Source organism: Leuresthes tenuis, unplaced genomic scaffold (genome assembly GCF_036924035.1).
Source record: "Leuresthes tenuis unplaced genomic scaffold, fLeuTen1.0.hap1 SCAF_40, whole genome shotgun sequence".
Taxonomy (NCBI): Eukaryota; Metazoa; Chordata; class Actinopteri; order Atheriniformes; family Atherinopsidae; genus Leuresthes; species Leuresthes tenuis.
In genome coordinates, this window is record NW_027325394.1 from 300,393 (window position 1) to 319,652 (window position 19,260).

Sequence of the window (19,260 nt, forward strand, 5' to 3'; positions counted from 1 at the left end):
AAGCCCTTTCTGTCTGTGCAAAAGAAATCTTCTTACTGTGCAGAGTGACTTCTCTGAGTAGAGTCGCCTTACTTGTTGCGACTGTGCCGATGTTCGAAGCTGGAGTGCAAAGTTGTTGCTTGAATGGTGCTTGCTGGAGCGTGCGGGAGTGCAAAGTTATACCATTTAAAAGGGCTGAAGAGTGCTCAGTGCAGCGGGTGGGCGACACTCTGGCCACCTTGAAAACCGAGGTTACATCCACTACCAGGGGCAGCCCAAGTTCTGCCGCAAGTGTGGTGAGCATGGGCACCTGGTTGAGGCTTGTACCAAGGTGTTATGTGGGAAGAGCAGAGAAATTGGGCAAACTTTTGGAGAGTGTCCAAATGGCAGGAAATGTAATCTCTGTGGAGAATTAAATCACCTCTTCAGAGATTGCCCTAAATCTTTTGCCAACAAATTAAAGACGGTAAAGCCACAGTCAAGCCAACAAAGAGAAGGACCAAAGGTGGCAGTTGGTGAACAAAGTGAAGAGGTTGACCCAATAAATTCAAACTTCCCGCCAAAAGCTTGGATTGGAAGTGAGGAGCAAAAAGGGGAGGGGCCTGTAGAGGCCTCACCACTCAGTGTTGAAGTCTGTGAGAATTCACAGGCAGAGGGTGGAGCTACGCTAAATGAGGAGGAAGAGCAGACAGGTGAGTCTAGTGAAGATACTCACCTCCCCGAAGGTCAACAGCCGAAGAGGACGGCATCTGAGCCTCTGATTCCCCAGTGGTATCAGAGAAGAGGGGAAGGGTTAGGTCCCTTTCAGACAGTTCTTCAGTGGAAGAACCTAGAGTCTTCCCCTCCGACTCACCAAATGAGGTCTCCTTTTTAACTTCAGCTCTGCAATCGACCCCCAGGGACTCAAAGTTAAATGCAACATTGCGTCAGAGGCCAACATCGAGAGTCCGAAAAGGAAATATAGATCACCCTACTCACTTTTCACCTAAAGAAATGGTTAATGGTTCTCACCTTCTCAACACTAAATGTGAGAAGTGTGAAATCAAAGACAAGAGCCCAGAGTATTTTATCCTTCTTAGACTCCATAAAATCAGATGTGTTTTTAATACAAGAATGTGGACTACCTTTTTTAAAAAACCATAGACAATGGGAGGAAATGTGGCCCCATTTATCGATATGGAGTGGCTCAAATCAAAATAAAAATGATGGTGTGGCCATTCTAATTAAAAATCCGCATGTTCTGGTGAAAGGTAGCACAGTGGTGAGAGACGGACGGGCACTTTTAGCACACTTGAATTTTATGGGGCAAGACTTTAACCTCTTAAATATTTATGGTTTCAATGGAAAAAATGAAAGGTATGACCTTTTAGAAGATATACAGCTTTACATGCTAGGGCAAGTACCTTTAGTTGTAGGAGGGGATTTTAACTGTATCTTGAGCAGGAAAGATAGAAAAAGAGCAGGGGTAGATTTTAAAGTGGATAAGACTTCGATTTTACTTCAGGGCATATGCAGGGATTTTAAGCTTACTGACTGTTTTAAAACCATGCATCCCAGAGAGGAGGGCTTCACCTGGTTTAGTCATGATGGCACCAGAGCCTCTCGCGTTGATTATTTCTTTACTAGAGATTGCCCACCCACTGATGTTAGATTAACCCCTGTTTTCTTTTCAGACCACCTTATGCTCTCCTGCACCCTTTCACCCCCTTCTGGTGTGACGGTAGGAAGTGGTCTGTGGAAACTCAACTGTTCCCTGTTGGAGGATGAAATCATAGTCAGTCAGTACAGGGAATGTTATAAAGAGTGGCAGACCCTTCAAGACCTCTACGAAACACATGCACAATGGTGGGAAATGGTGAAGGAAACGACCCAGACTTTTTTTAAACAGCAAGGTAAACGTAAAAAAAGGAAAGAGAATAGATGTATGATGGGACTACATAAACGCTTACAGCGCTACTTTAAACTAAATCAGTGTGGCATAGACTTTAAAGAAGAAATCAAAGATGTCAAAAAGGAAATGTCAGTTTTAGCAGAAATAAAGAGTAAAGGAATTTTTGTAAGAAGCAGGGAGCAGGAAATTGAGGAAGGTGAAAAAGAAAGAAAGTTATAAATAAAAAGGAGTGTAATCAAAATCTAAAAAGAGAAGATGGGTTTTTAACAAAATCCACACAAGAGATGATTGAAACTGTACATACCTTTTATAGTAACATGTACAAAGAGAAACCAGTGCACTTGGAAACATCGGCAGAAATCTTAAAATTCGTTGACAAAACCGTAAAAGAGAATGCACACTTGACACAGAATTTTACTGCTTTAGAGTTAAAAAAATGCCTAACAGGTTTTAAGAGAAGTCGAGCTCCGGGTTTAGACGGGCTTCCTGCAGAATTCTATCTGACCTATTGGGACCTTTTATCATCAGACATTTTAGATGTTTTTAAAGATTTTGAAAAACTCGACCGACTGCCTGACAGTTTTAGAGTGGGAATAGTGACTCTACTTTATAAAAAAAATGATAAGACTGACCTAAAGAATTGGAGGCCCATCACACTTTTAAACTTTGACTGTAAACTTTTTTACAGGTAATTCACCCAGACCAAGCTTGTGCCATCTCAGGGAGACAACTCACCGACAGCCTCGTACTGATTCGAGACATCATTGATTACGCTAGAGACAGAAACACCCGGCTTGTCATCTTAAATTTAGACTTTGAAAAAGCATTTGATCGGGTCTCGCATCAATATCTCTTTCAGGTGTTGCAGCCATCGAAAAGGGCCCGATTGTTCCTACTTGGTGAGCTTTGCTTGGTTGAGACGCTTGCCCCCCCCCCCCCTGCTCCTCGGCTGACCAAGTAGAAACAATCTATTCGATGGCTGCCTTGTCTTTTACTCTGTGCAAAAGACAAGGCAGCCACAAACACCACGGGAACACCGTATTGAGGCTTTGTTCTGACCACTCATTCGGTGTCGCGTTTCTTTCAAGCAATTCTCCCGGTTAGCCCGCACTCGGCTCGCTCCCAGAGCCGTGTTAAAGTCCACTTCGCATTCACTCTCTTTTCTCAGCAGATTAAAAGAAAGTTTCATCTTGGGCTCCCTGAAACTTCCATCCTGCACCGCTGTTTGCTTTTTCACAAGAGCAGAGGAGAGCGCACCGTTCCCAGCGGCACTGCAGTACCGGGTCGAGGCTTGGAGTTAACGGAGCAAGCTTCTTTTTCAACTCCTATTCTTAAAAATCCATTTAATATGTTGTCCTCGTATAGAGGACATATTAAACTGATAAGAACAGATACTACACTTGATCTTAGCCAAAAGGCCGAGAAGCGATAACTGTCCACTGTTTCAGGTCCGAGGGCCCTTGCTGGCACAATGCGCACTTGTAGCAGTGTTCTTTTTATGGCCATAGGTGGCCAGAGTGTCACGTTGCACCTCCGCCCACCCGCTGCACTGAGCACTCTTCAGCCCTTTTAAATGGTATAACTTTGCACTCCCGCATGCTCCAGCAAGCACCATTCAAGCAACAACTTTGCACTCCAGCTTCGAACATCGGCACAGTCGCAACAAGTAAGGCGACTCTACTCAGAGAAGTCACTCTGCAAAGTAGCAAGATTTCTTTTGCACAGACAGAAAGGGCTTCACCCGCAAAGGTAAAGCCTGCCAATAATAGAAACAACTCATTAGTGCTGCTCTCCACGGAAGTCTTTAGTAAAAGGCGAAAGACTTGTATGTTATGAAGAGAAACCAGAGTACGATTATCCGTCACTGCGGGAGCAGGGCATCAGGCTAGTTGGTTTAGCCACCTTCCCCATGGTGAGCTTTGCTTGGCCGAACACATCCACTTCTGCTTTTGATGATGTATAGTTGGGCATTCATACCTTTTCTTACCCATTTTTCAGTAATTATTGGTGGACATTCAGACCTTCTTGCAGCTGAATACCTCCGCTCCCGCTTTTGATGGTGTATAGTCGGGCTTTGGAGGCTTTTCTTCAACGGTGTTTACAAATTATGGTTGGAAATTCAGACCTTGCAGCCTAAAATCTCCGCTCCCTCTTTTGATCATACATTGTGGGGCATTCGCACCTTGTCTTACCCGCGTTTTACAAACCATGGTCGGACTTTCACACCTTCTTGTAGCCGAACAACTCCGCTCCCGCTATTGATTGTGTACAGTCGGGTTTTTTAACCTTTTCTTACCCACTTTTTACCAACTACGGTCGGACATTCACACCTTCTTATGGCGGAACACCTCCGCTGCCTCTTTTGATGGTGTATGTTCGGGCATTTCAACCTTTTCTTACCCGCTTTTTACAAACTATGGTCGGACATTCAAACCTTCTTGCAGCTGAACACCTCCTCTCCCACTTATGATCATGTGCGGTTGGATATTCGAAAATTTTTTTTCATGTTTTCTCGCAATTATTGATGGACATTCAGACCTTCTTGCAGCTGAACACCTCCGCTCCCTATTTTGATGGTGTATATTTTGGCATTCGAACCTTTTCTTACCCGCTTTTTACAAACCATGGTCGGACTTTCACACCTTTTAGTAGCCAAACAACTCCGCTCCCGCTATTGATTGTGTACAGTCGGGTATTTTAACATTTTCTTACCCGCTTTTTACCAATTATGGTCGGACATTCACACCTTCTTTCAGCGGAACACCTCCGCTCCCTGTTTTGATCATTTATGGTCTGGCAATACTACCTTTTCTTACCCGTTTTTAGGTAATTATGGCTGGACATTCACAGCTTCTTGCAGCCGAACACCTCTTCTCCCGCTTTTGATGATGAATGGTCCGGCATTCTTACCTTTTCTAACACATTTTTCAGCAATTATTGTCGGTCATTCACACCTTTCTCATCAGCTTTTTGCAAATTATGATCTGACATTCACACCTACTTGCAGCCGAACACCTCGGCTTCCGCTTTTGATGGTGTATATTTTGGCAATCGAACCTTTTTTTACCCGCTTTTTACAAACCATGGTCGGACTTTCACACCTTCTTTTAGCCGAATAACTCCGCTCCCGCTATTGATTGTGTAGAGTCGGGTATTTTAACCTTTTCTTACCCGCTTTTTACCAACTATGGTCGGACATTCACACCTTCTTACAGCGGAACACCTCCGCTCCCTCTTTTAATGATGTATGTTCTGGCATTCGAACCTTTTCTTACCGACTTTTTACAAACTATGCTCGGACATTCACACCTTCTTGCAGCGAAACACCTCCGCTCCCTCTTTTGATTGTGTATGTTCGGGCATTCAAACCTTTTCTTACCCGCCTTTTACAAACTATGGTCGGACATTCAAACCTTCTTGTGGCCGACACATCCACTTCTGCTTTTTATGATGTATAGTTGGGCATTCACACCTTTTCTTACCCATTTTTCAGTAATTATTGGTGGACAGTCAGACCTTCTTGCAGCTGAACACCTCTGCTCCCGCTTTTGATGGTGTATAGTCGGGCTTTCGAGGCTTTTCTTCAACGGTGTTTACAAATTATTGTTGGAAATTCAGACCTTGCAGCCGAACACCTCCGCTCCCTCTTTTGATCATACATTGTCGGGCATTCGCACCTTGTCTTACCCGCGTTTTACAAACCATGGTCGGACTTTCACACCTTCTTGTAGCCGAACAACTCCGCTCCCGCTATTGATTGTGTACAGTCGGGTATTTTAACCTTTTCTTACCCGCTTTTTACCAATTATGGTCGGACATTCACACCGTCTTACAGCGGAACACCTCCGCTCCCTCTTTTGATGGTGTATGTTCGGGCATTCGAACTTTTTCTTACCCACTTTTTACAAACTATGGTCGGACATTCAAACCTTCTTGTAGCAGAACACATCCACTTCTTCTTTTGATGATGTATGGTTGGGCATTCGCACCTTTTCTTACCCATTTTTCAGGAATTATGGGTGGACATTCACACCTACTTGCAGTCGAACAGCTCTGCTCCCACTTTTGATTGTTTGGTTGGATATTCGAACCTTTTCTTAACTGCTTTTTACAAACTTTGGTCGGACATTCACACCTTCTTGCAGCCGAACACCTCCGCTTCCGCTTTTGATGGTATATATTCGGGCATTCGAACCTTTTCTTACCCGCTTTTTACCAACTATGGTCGGACATTCGCACCATCTTACAGCGGAACACCTCCGCTCCCTCTTTTGATGGTGTATGTTCGGGCATTCGCACCTTTTCTTACCTGCTTTTTACAAACTTTGGTCGGACGTTCACACCTTCTTGCAGCCGAACACCTCCGCTTCCGCTTTTGATGGTATATATTCGGGCATTCGAACCTTTTTTTACCCGCTTTTTACCAACTATGGTCCGACATTCGCACCATCTTACAGCGGAACACCTCTACTCCCGCTTTTGATGATGAATGGTCTGGCATTCTTACCTTTTCTAACACATTTTTCAGCAATTATTGTCGGTCATTCACACCGTCATTGGAGACGTCCTTTGAGTGAAGGTATATATTTCCCCATTCCAAGTCTGAGAATGGGAAACAGTAGTGAAAAAATATGTGCGCCTACTTTATTGGCTGTGTCGCTCACTCCAGAGCAATTCGATTTTTTTAATGTTTGTGGTGCTCGCCCTCACATTTCCTTGGCCAAACCTACACACTGGCATTGACAAGGTGTGGGAGAGTTTGTTGCTACATGTCAGAAAGAAACAGATTGGACCGTTTCACCTGCTGATCCAAATTTGATGTTTTCTGAACGATTGTCAGCATACAAAAAAACATTTTTGAGTACAATGCATTGTCAAAGAACTGTGGAATTAATTCCTACCACAGAATCACATTTTTCAGCAACTTTTGTTGGTCATTCACACCTTTCTCATCAGCTTTTTGCATATTATGATCTGACATTCACACCTACTTTCAGCCGAACACCTCGGCTTCCGCTTTTGATGGTGTATATTTTGGCATTCGAACCTTTTCTTACCCGCTTTTTACAAACCATGGTCGGACTTTCACACCTTCTTTTAGCCGAACAACTCCGCTCCCGCTATTGATTGTGTAGAGTCGGGTATTTTAACCTTTTCTTACCCGCTTTTTACCAACTATGGTCGGACATTCACACCTTCAACATGCCTTTCAATGTCCACAATTTTGGCGTCACGAACAGGATCCCTCGACTGGTGTCTCTGGACCGGACCGCAGTGCATGGCCAGCCTGGACTGAAGTAGCTGTTCCAGCCTCATACCTCCAAGGCCTTTTCTGAGAGAGAGGACTGGCAGGTCCTTTTCCTGAATACCAGCGCTGGGATCATTTTTTAAATATGATAGTCTGAGACGATAGGACTGCTTTTTAGTTTTTATTTGAATAAAAGAGGGTTTCCCGGTTGTGTCATTAGTGAGACAGAGATTTCATGGGTAAGTGAAACTTTTGAAGCAGTCCGAAGAAGTGTGAAGTACTCCGAAGAAGTGTGAGTACAGATTAAAGGTCCTCATTGGAGACGTCCTTTGAGTGAAGGAATATATTTCCCCATTCCAAGTCTGAGAATGGGAAACAGTAGGTCTCAGACTTTTGACCCTACCGGGGGACCTAAGCATGTTGAAATGAAAAAGAAATATGGTCCAGAGGTTTTCCACCTGAAGGTTCTTTTAGTATGTTAGAAATAAGAAAATTAGAAGAAAAGTTTTGCAAATATGAGAAAGAGATGAAGCAAAAAAAAGAAAATTAAGTTTAAATAAGAAGTAAGAAAGGTATAGAATGTTGGAAAAAATAAAGTGTATTAAGAGAAAGAAAGGAAAATGTTAAACAAATGTCATGACGGAATGATGATAATAATTTAGTATGTGGACGAAAACATAATTCAGCTCTGATTAAGACTGAATCTTCTTTTAAACCACCACCATATTCCACTGATAACACTTTTTCTCCTTCTGCACCTCTTTACCCCACCCTGAGCGCTCTCGCTGTGCCGGATCCAGACCTGGACTCCTGCCCTCCACGACGCCTGCAACAACAACAGCCAGCCCTGCCACAAGCCTCTGGCTCTCGGGAAGAAGGGACTTCTTCCATCCTCCCTCGGGAAGAAATTCCATCATTCTCACAACATCAGTTACATAGGTCTGATGATGAGGAAAAGGAAGACGTTTGGTTCTCCAGCGTACCTGCCCAAGAACTTTTAACGCAAGTGACAAAAATCCTTTACCCACAATCTGGACTTCAGAGATCTAAACGTGAGAAAAAACAAAACCAGATTCAAACCATGCCTATGGTTAAAGTTGCAGTTCCCACTGGACCATTACTGGTTTATCGACCCTGGACTGAGACTGACATCATGGAAGCATAACAATGCTTACCAGATCCAGAGATTTCTGGACCCCATTTTGCTGACGAGTTGCGAGATTTCTGCGCACAATTCTGCCCGACCGGGGTTGAATTGCGTCGCATATTGGCAAAAAAGTTCAAACTGACCGACCTCTGCAAAATAGAGGCCAGTATGCTACAACTGGATTTGCGACCTACCAACAGTGAACGAGGACATAATGATAACGCTCAATATGAAGCAGCCATCCAAAGACTGTGTCAAGCCATCACCACTCAATTTCCAAACAAAATCAATATGTCCCACAATTACACCTGCAAACAGAAACCCGGTGAAGGGACTGATGATTTTGTACACCGCATCCTTGAGGAAGTCAGCAAGCACAGCGGTCATCAGAGACCAAGGGATTTGGGTAATGAATCAGGACCATGGGAGAGTATTGCATGCAATGCAATAATTAAAGGCCTCATGCCAGATGTCGCCACTGAAGTAAAGAACATTTACGTGGGATGGTGTGAGGGTCCTCTTTTGGCTGACGTTCGCCGATATGCTCGCCATGCTCATAACCAAGTTGAGACGCGTAAGACAACCAAAAGGGACAAGTGTGAAAAGGAGCTGCATTTGGCAGCCAGTTGGTGTAAACAGAGGACGAGGCCGAAGTTGAAGACGTGGACGTGTGGGAGAGGAGGTCGAAATGGGCCACGCCAGAGCTATGATCCGAATATTTGTTTTTACTGTGGCTGTGTCCACAGCTGAAAAGTGATGAAATTGGGCAAAAGGCTGACTGAGGGTGGGAGGCAGGTTCTGGACGTCACGCGGCAGCGGAGCCTCCACTAATGGGTGATAGCACAAACACACTCACACATTTTTCCTGCTCTGTGTAGTGAAGAAACGCTTGCCGACTGTGATTCACGTAGTAAAGTTTTGCATGCTAGTTCCGTCCTAGAGCAAAGATATTTCTCTCAGAATATAGGAACTTATGTTCATCAGTAGTGACGTCAGGGGAGGTTGATTGTCCTCCAAAGTTAAGTGGAAACCACGTTTACTCTATGTCTGCATCAGGCCAGGTTGTGAAGGAGAAAATGACATCGCCCATTGCGTGTGTCACTCCCGATGGGCTCTCCTTCAAACACTCGTTTTTGTTATCAGAGTTGTGTCCCATTAACCTGATGGGCTGTGATCTCATGTGTAAATTAGGCATTATTTTAACTTCTACACCAGAGGGTGTTAACGTTATGTTACAGCCTGACAAAGTTTTTACAGCAGTGCAGTTTGATTCATCTGCACTTACATATGCTTATGAGTGGAAACTTCCCAGCTCTCCTTTTTCACAACAACTAGTGGAAGAAGCAAAAGCGTTAGTTTCACCCCTTTCTGATTTCATGCAACCTGCTGATTTGCACTGAACATCACACATTTCTTTGGGGCCTGACAATGACTATGAGAAGAAGTGAAAAAATATGTGCGCCTACTTTATTGGCTGTGTCGCTCACTCCAGAGCAATTCGATTTTTTTAATGTTTGTGGTACTCGCCCTCACATTTCCTTGGCCAAACCTACACACTGGCATTGACAAGGTGTGGGAGAGTTTGTTGCTACATGTCAGAAAGAAACGGATTGGACCGTTTCACCTGCTGATCCAAATTTGATGTTTTCTGAACGATTGTCAGCATACAAAAAAACATTTTTGAGTACAATGCATTGTCAAAGAACTGTGGAATTAATTCCTACCACAGAATCACATTTTTCAGCAACTTTTGTTGGTCATTCACACCTTTCTCATCAGCTTTTTGCATATTATGATCTGACATTCACACCTACTTTCAGCCGAACACCTCGGCTTCCGCTTTTGATGGTGTATATTTTGGCATTCGAACCTTTTCTTACCCGCTTTTTACAAACCATGGTCGGACTTTCACACCTTCTTTTAGCCGAACAACTCCGCTCCCGCTATTGATTGTGTAGAGTCGGGTATTTTAACCTTTTCTTACCCGCTTTTTACCAACTATGGTCGGACATTCACACCTTCAACATGCCCTTCAATGTCCACAATTTTGGCGTCACGAACAGGATCCCTCGACTGGTGTCTCTGGACCGGACCGCAGTGCATGGCCAGCCTGGACTGAAGTAGCTGTTCCAGCCTCATACCTCCAAGGCCTTTTCTGAGAGAGAGGACTGGCAGGTCCTTTTCCTGAATACCAGCGCTGGGATCATTTTTGAAATATGATAGTCTGAGACGATAGGACTGCTTTTTAGTTTTTATTTGAATAAAAGAGGGTTTCCCGGTTGTGTCATTAGTGAGACAGAGATTTCATGGGTAAGTGAAACTTTTGAAGCAGTCCGAAGAAGTGTGAAGTACTCCGAAGAAGTGTGAGTACAGATTAAAGGTCCTCATTGGAGACGTCCTTTGAGTGAAGGAATATATTTCCCCATTCCAAGTCTGAGAATGGGAAACAGTAGGTCTCAGACTTTTGACCCTACCGGGGGACCTAAGCATGTTGAAATGAAAAAGAAATATGGTCCAGAGGTTTTCCACCTGAAGGTTCTTTTAGTATGTTAGAAATAAGAAAATTAGAAGAAAAGTTTTGCAAATATGAGAAAGAGATGAAGCAAAAAAAAGAAAATTAAGTTTAAATAAGAAGTAAGAAAGGTATAGAATGTTGGAAAAAATAAAGTGTATTAAGAGAAAGAAAGGAAAATGTTAAACAAATGTCATGACGGAATGATGATAATAATTTAGTATGTGGACGAAAACATAATTCAGCTCTGATTAAGACTGAATCTTCTTTTAAACCACCACCATATTCCACTGATAACACTTTTTCTCCTTCTGCACCTCTTTACCCCACCCTGAGCGCTCTCGCTGTGCCGGATCCAGACCTGGACTCCTGCCCTCCACGACGCCTGCAACAACAACAGCCAGCCCTGCCACAAGCCTCTGGCTCTCGGGAAGAAGGGACTTCTTCCATCCTCCCTCGGGAAGAAATTCCATCATTCTCACAACATCAGTTACATAGGTCTGATGATGAGGAAAAGGAAGACGTTTGGTTCTCCAGCGTACCTGCCCAAGAACTTTTAACGCAAGTGACAAAAATCCTTTACCCACAATCTGGACTTCAGAGATCTAAACGTGAGAAAAAACAAAACCAGATTCAAACCATGCCTATGGTTAAAGTTGCAGTTCCCACTGGACCATTACTGGTTTATCGACCCTGGACTGAGACTGACATCATGGAAGCATAACAATGCTTACCAGATCCAGAGATTTCTGGACCCCATTTTGCTGACGAGTTGCGAGATTTCTGCGCACAATTCTGCCCGACCGGGGTTGAATTGCGTCGCATATTGGCAAAAAAGTTCAAACTGACCGACCTCTGCAAAATAGAGGCCAGTATGCTACAACTGGATTTGCGACCTACCAACAGTGAACGAGGACATAATGATAACGCTCAATATGAAGCAGCCATCCAAAGACTGTGTCAAGCCATCACCACTCAATTTCCAAACAAAATCAATATGTCCCACAATTACACCTGCAAACAGAAACCCGGTGAAGGGACTGATGATTTTGTACACCGCATCCTTGAGGAAGTCAGCAAGCACAGCGGTCATCAGAGACCAAGGGATTTGGGTAATGAATCAGGACCATGGGAGAGTATTGCATGCAATGCAATAATTAAAGGCCTCATGCCAGATGTCGCCACTGAAGTAAAGAACATTTACGTGGGATGGTGTGAGGGTCCTCTTTTGGCTGACGTTCGCCGATATGCTCGCCATGCTCATAACCAAGTTGAGACGCGTAAGACAACCAAAAGGGACAAGTGTGAAAAGGAGCTGCATTTGGCAGCCAGTTGGTGTAAACAGAGGACGAGGCCGAAGTTGAAGACGTGGACGTGTGGGAGAGGAGGTCGAAATGGGCCACGCCAGAGCTATGATCCGAATATTTGTTTTTACTGTGGCTGTGTCCACAGCTGAAAAGTGATGAAATTGGGCAAAAGGCTGACTGAGGGTGGGAGGCAGGTTCTGGACGTCACGCGGCAGCGGAGCCTCCACTAATGGGTGATAGCACAAACACACTCACACATTTTTCCTGCTCTGTGTAGTGAAGAAACGCTTGCCGACTGTGATTCACGTAGTAAAGTTTTGCATGCTAGTTCCGTCCTAGAGCAAAGATATTTCTCTCAGAATATAGGAACTTATGTTCATCAGTAGTGACGTCAGGGGAGGTTGATTGTCCTCCAAAGTTAAGTGGAAACCACGTTTACTCTATGTCTGCATCAGGCCAGGTTGTGAAGGAGAAAATGACATCGCCCATTGCGTGTGTCACTCCCGATGGGCTCTCCTTCAAACACTCATTTTTGTTATCAGAGTTGTGTCCCATTAACCTGATGGGCTGTGATCTAATGTGTAAATTAGGCATTATTTTAACTTCTACACCAGAGGGTGTTAACGTTATGTTACAGCCTGACAAAGTTTTTACAGCAGTGCAGTTTGATTCATCTGCACTTACATATGCTTATGAGTGGAAACTTCCCAGCTCTCCTTTTTCACAACAACTAGTGGAAGAAGCAAAAGCGTTAGTTTCACCCCTTTCTGATTTCATGCAACCTGCTGATTTGCACTGAACATCACACATTTCTTTGGGGCCTGACAATGACTATGAGAAGAAGTGAAAAAATATGTGCGCCTACTTTATTGGCTGTGTCGCTCACTCCAGAGCAATTCGATTTTTTTAATGTTTGTGGTACTCGCCCTCACATTTCCTTGGCCAAACCTACACACTGGCATTGACAAGGTGTGGGAGAGTTTGTTGCTACATGTCAGAAAGAAACGGATTGGACCGTTTCACCTGCTGATCCAAATTTGATGTTTTCTGAACGATTGTCAGCATACAAAAAAACATTTTTGAGTACAATGCATTGTCAAAGAACTGTGGAATTAATTCCTACCACAGAATCACATTTTGAAGCATGTTTTTAATCTGAAAAAGATTTGTCTTCGATACCCATGTTGGCTGAAGTGCCCAATGATCTTTGGGCGAAGAGCAAATATGATGTGGGGTTGTTTATTGTTGAAACTAGATTAGAAATAGATAAATATGAAGGACAAAGCAGTTTGAACTTGGTTTGAGAGAAGGAATTAATTTTATTGCAAAATCCGAATTCATGCATAACTCGTCAAATAGATAGTGAAGTGTCGTTCGTGAGCGATTCGTTCGATATGAACAAATTTTTTATATGACTCGGGAGTAACGAGTTGTCTCAGTGAGTGATTCGTTCATTTTCATGCAGTACCCTTCCTCACCACATGGCAGGCGGCAGCTTCATAAGCTCAGTCAGCAGGACAGGAAACAGTATTGATTCGTTCATGACTCAACTCCTCGACTGACGGGTCCTCGCACAGGAAACAGTATTGATTAGTTTACGACTCAACTCCTTGGGTCTTCGTTCATTTGTCACGTTTTAAATTCTACGTTTCATTTGAAAGGCTGAAGAGCAGTAGGCACAACAGTTCGTTCACAAACCGCATCGTTAATCTCATAGACTATTCTACCATCAACAACTTGGAAACCACAATCGACTCTCTAGATGCAGAAAAAGCATTTAATGGAGGGAACTGGAAATTTTTATTCGCAGCATAAAACAAATTTGGGTTTGGGTCACACTTCATCAACTGGATAAGGATATTATATAGCTCCCCAAATGCAAGTGTCAGGACAAATGATCAAACTTCTCCAAGCTTCAGTCTGCAGAGAGGTACAAGACAGGGTTGCTCACTTTCTCCCTCACTTTTTGCTATTTTCATCAAACCTTTAGCAGCTGCTATCAGACAAGATAGAAATATTAAAGGCATCCAACCCCAAAATATTGAGCATAAAATAAGTCTTTATGCTGATGATGTATTATTTTTCCTTCAGAACTCAGAGACGTCTCTCACTCACACGATCACACTCATAAATAAATTCTCGGCACTTTCTGACTACTCTATCAAATGGTCTAAGACCACAGTTCTGCCCATTAACTGTAGGGTCCAGAATATACCTGCGATCACTTTACAGTCAGGAAATATTAGATATTTAGGCATAAACATTTCCTCCAGGCTCTCAGAGCTAACAAAGCTAAATTATGTGCAATTATTAAAGAGAGTAGAGGACGATCTCTCTCGTTGGAAGTCCTTACCTATATCACTTATGGGGAGAGTTACAACCATTAAAATGATGATACTACCAAAAGTTAACTATTTGTTCTCAATGATCCCCATAAAACCATTTGCTACTTGGTTTAAGTCACTAGATTCATGCATCTCCAAATTTCTGTGGAAAAACAAACCACCACGTATTAGTTTAAAAACCCTACAGAAGACCAAGGACAGTGGTGGATTAGATTTACCTAATTTTCAGCACTATTCCTTAGCCAATAGGTTACAATATATATCAAAATGGTTTAAACCTTGTTGTTGTCACAGTTCCCAGAGACGTTGTAATCGTTGAGGATTCTATATTCACCCCCTCATTAGAGGCACGTGTTGCAGATTGATGACACTGAATCTTCTTCTCTGTTCATTGCTGGCATCATTCCCAGCATCGTAAGTGTTCGTGGCATTGTTAGCCTCTTCTTCTGGATCTTGATATTGAGCATCCTTTTGTATTTCTGGTTTGTAAGTCCTCTCTCTTCGTTCACCGGAGTCTTCGTCTCTTTGTCCTTGAGTTTGGTGATTTTTTCTTCTTTTGATGCCTTGACACAGTGTGACAGGTGATACCACGTGGGAGATCCTTTAACTTGGACTGCTGTCCCTGTGCTGCGAAATGGCTGTGCTGCTCAAATGGTCTCTCCTTCATCATATACACAGTTATTTATACATCACCTTCCACCATGAAGCGTTGTCCCTTTTTGTTTCTCTCTTTGTTCTTAAAATGCTGTTATGCATGTCTAAACCAATCCATTAAACCAGATCATTTTGGCAGTAAAGCGATCTACAATGTGCTTGGTCGCAAAGCTGCTCATCTGTGGTAAACAGCTCTTCAAAAAGGCATTCTTCAATTGATTTCACTAATTTTATGTAATAATTTTGTGATTTCCTACAAAACTACACTTCTTCTCCCATCTGTCTGAGTATTTAATATTGTCTGGGTCCCGTTAAAACATGTATTTTTCCCATCTAATTCCTTGTTTGCTTTAAAACAAGTATTCCCCATTTTCTATCCCTTCAGTAGCCAACCAGTTTGTATGGAGTACACTGGAGCAACTTGACTGATCAGTAAAACACTGCTTTTGTTGTCACCGCAAGGCTTCCCCCGTCGGTTGTTTCACTGAGACACTACTGAGTAACTACAACTCAACACAGTTTATACACATAACATTCATATACATACTAACAAACAAACAAACAATAATTTATCGCAATTTTCTCATCTCTGTTTGAACGTACACCCAGGTAAATATTCCTGTAGTCTTCTCATACCGACTATGGACCCATTCATTGTTTAACTTCACTGTTTTGCAAATCCTAATTGAATATTACACATTGACATTGAACTTTACTGGATAAGCAGGTCTTCATTGCATTCAGCAGCCTATATGTGAGCATCTATGTGTAAGCTGTTCTTCTTTGCATTTATCAGCAGCAAGCAATTCTTCACTGCACATGCATATGTAAATAGTAAAACAATTCCAATGTGTTAGCGAAACCTTCTATATCACAGTGGTTTCTAAGATCTATTTTAAGTTCTTTGCCATCAGTGAGATGACATAGTTTACAAAGTGTGTCAAATTATCACTGAAGATCTTTTCAGGAATTTCAAATCTAGAAATGAGTTATTTTACGCGTGATTTTGCTACTGAGAGTGCATCTGCTTGTGCACATGGAAATATTTCAGACCATTTGGTAAAAACCTCTGTTGTCACTGAGCAGAATCGTTTCCCTTAACATTAATTTAGTTCAATGAAATCTACACAATAATGAAATAATGAAATACAAACAAATATGTTGAAAAAGATACACTGGCTTAGGGAATTATCTTCGTTTTGGTCTTAGATTGCCCTGTGGAATGTATTTTGCACATATTTGACCTGCTAGACAAAACTTTATTCATTTATTTATTCTAAAAAAAAAAATTCAATAATTAGTAAAACCATATGCTGTAAAAACCTTGTTCATTATTGCTTCCATCCCTCCTGTTGAGACATGACATGGTCCGTGGCTCAATACTGCAGCATATTTAAACAAATTCTTTGGCAGTATGGTTTTCCTTCCGGTCATTCATACGAGTCTATTGTAGATGGCAATTGAATAACATCTAATAATGCTAAAATATTTGTAGTTTATACATTTAGCTGTGGATGTCAACATACCTGTTTTTCCAATGCTGTGTTAACACATGTACAGTTGAGAAGGCATACTGACTGTCAGTGTAAACGTTAACAACCTTTTTGTTATTTAATTTACAAGCTTCAGTTAAAGCTACCAATTCGACTGCTTGAACAGAGTAATTTTTTGGTAGTGGTTGTTTTAAGAAAACTTCAGTTTCTGTTACTACTGCAAATCCTGTAGCATTTGTGCCATCAGGGTTTTTTGCTTGACCTGTTGAATAAATATAGTTATTTCTGCATTTTCATAACGTATATCAGTTAAGTCTGGCCTGGGTAAAACACTGATGGTTATTTCTGACATGCAATCATGAGGCTTTCCATCTGTGGGGTAGGTAGCAGTGTGGATGGATTAAGTGTAGCACATCTCTCGACAACAAGGTTTGGCTGTGAAAGAAGAACTGTTATGTAGGAGAGATGTCTGCTAAAGATATTTTGTTAAGTAACCATATCACAGCCACTGCATGAGGTACCTTAAGTGTTAATGGGTGAAATAACACCATTATTGTTGATGCCTGCACTGCCAATGGCTTCTGGCCATTGATTCAAAAGTACGATCTCGTCCCTTTTTCCCCCTTTCAGTGGACACTGGCCCCTAATTACCGCAATTCAGCAGGGGGTCTTTCATTAGGAGTACTGGACTCCCCCGTGCACGGTTTCAGCTCCGACCCTGGAAAGCGGAAAAAACGTTGAGATCTGGTTTGAGGACCCAATTGTTGTGAAAAGTCTCTCAATGAGACTCAGAGTTGCTGGAGTCAGTTAATGCAAATGTTTAATCTTGCAGCAAGTTCAAGAATGTGTGTGTGTATGGGTGTATGTGTGCGAACGTGTGTGAGTTTATGTGTGTGAGAGTTTAAAGAACCTGTTATCCACAGGCAGGTCTTAACTAGTATGGCACAGGTCCAGCCTGTCTCATCTTTTTTGGAAGGTCCAGCGCTCGGCCGTAACCCTTCTGTCTGTTTGGACTCTCACATACATTCGGTTAATCATAGAAAAACGAGAACAAAACTTTTTAGCCCCTTAAATTCATAAAACAGACATGGTGCAGTTATTTCCATTCTAGAAAATAAGAGTAATCACCACCATTCCTATAAATTCTGGATATTCTAACAATCTGAATCTTTTTTAAATGTTCGATGAAGCCCTTTGCTGTTCTGTTTAGAGACTCAGCTGATCATAAACCAAGTTTTGCTCTTGAACCAAGCTTCTAAACTCTTCACCTTTTTCATTTCTCAGTTAGTATTCACTTTAAAACTGATTAAAAGAAAAATTAAATGAATGCCTATCAACAAATGTGGGATCTAAACTCTAGTGCTTTCTCTAAAATAATTTCCTTTCTCAATTCAGAAATGTGTGTGTGTAAGTCACAACACCCGTGACACCAAAACGGCTTTCTTTTCTCTCTTTTCTCTACACTCTGCACTGTGAGCACACACACCAAATCAGAAAGGCTTTTTTCTCTCTTTTCTACATTATGGACTGTGGGGACACAAAACCGCTCTCTCTCTTTTTTTTTTTGATTGTGTGCCAGGGCGTTGTCTCATGTATTAGATTATGCTTAAGATACGAATGGGTTTATCAGTCACATCAGAATCCATACATACTGATCCTCCCGTAATAAAATGGTCGGATCTTATCAAACACACTTTGTTTCTTGTGACAAGTCAGCGAAACAGCGTATACACGTCAAGACACTGAATCAAGTTTGCCACAAGAACTCATAAGTTTGGCAGTATTGCTCTGCCGTCAGCAATCATACACCCATTTTATTTTCATGAGACATGTGCAGGCACCTGTTCATCTACTGTTCTATCACTATGAATTAGTTTATCTATTATCAATAAGGATACTTCTACAACTACTATCAAAGTATGTCCGGACTTCTTATGTTGTCAGTTGCTATATATGAATAAGTGGGTTGCTACTGAAAAGCATTAAGCATGTCACACAGCCCAAACATATAACATTTCAGGACACACCACACAGTTAACAACCACAGTGAAGCGTGTCAAAGCCCAAACATGTAACATTCAACAGGACACTTACACAACACATTCAAATCAAACAGTCAGACAACATACAAGAACATATACCCCAGCCTGGTAGGAAGGTCCAGCGCTCGGCCGTAACCCTTCTGTCTGTTTGGACTCTCACATACATTCGGTTAATCATAGAAAAACGAGAACAAAACTTTTTAGCCCCTTAAATTCATAAAACAGACATGATAGTCTGAGACGATAGGACTGCTTTTTAGTTTTTATTTGAATAAAAGAGGGTTTCCCGGTTGTGTCATTAGTGAGACAGAGATTTCATGGGTAAGTGAAACTTTTGAAGCAGTCCGAAGAAGTGTGAAGTACTCCGAAGAAGTGTGAGTACAGATTAAGGTCCTCATTGGAGACGTCCTTTGAGTGAAGGAATATATTTCCCCATTCCAAGTCTGAGAATGGGAAACAGTAGGTCTCAGACTTTTGACCCTACCGGGGGACCTAAGCATGATGAAATGAAAAAGACATATGGTCCAGAGGTTTTCCACCAGAAGGTTGTTTTAGTATGTTAGAAATAAGAAAATTATAAGAAAAGTTTTGCAAATATGAGAAAGAGATGAAGCAAAAAAAAAGAAAATTAAGTTTAAATAA

At 42.1% G+C, this 19,260-nt stretch overlaps 2 non-coding genes across 2 annotated transcripts; both read right to left on the reverse strand.

Moving 5' to 3' along the window:
* Window positions 1-3,116: 3,116 nt before the first annotated feature.
* Window positions 3,117-3,300, reverse strand: LOC140285464 (U2 spliceosomal RNA). The gene has a single exon (XR_011910500.1). It is a non-coding gene; the product is annotated as a U2 spliceosomal RNA (small nuclear RNA).
* Window positions 3,301-3,608: 308 nt separating this feature from the next.
* LOC140285416 (U5 spliceosomal RNA) lies at window positions 3,609-3,722 on the reverse strand. The gene has a single exon (XR_011910457.1). It is a non-coding gene; the product is annotated as a U5 spliceosomal RNA (small nuclear RNA).
* Between the last annotated feature and the right edge of the window lie 15,538 nt (window positions 3,723-19,260).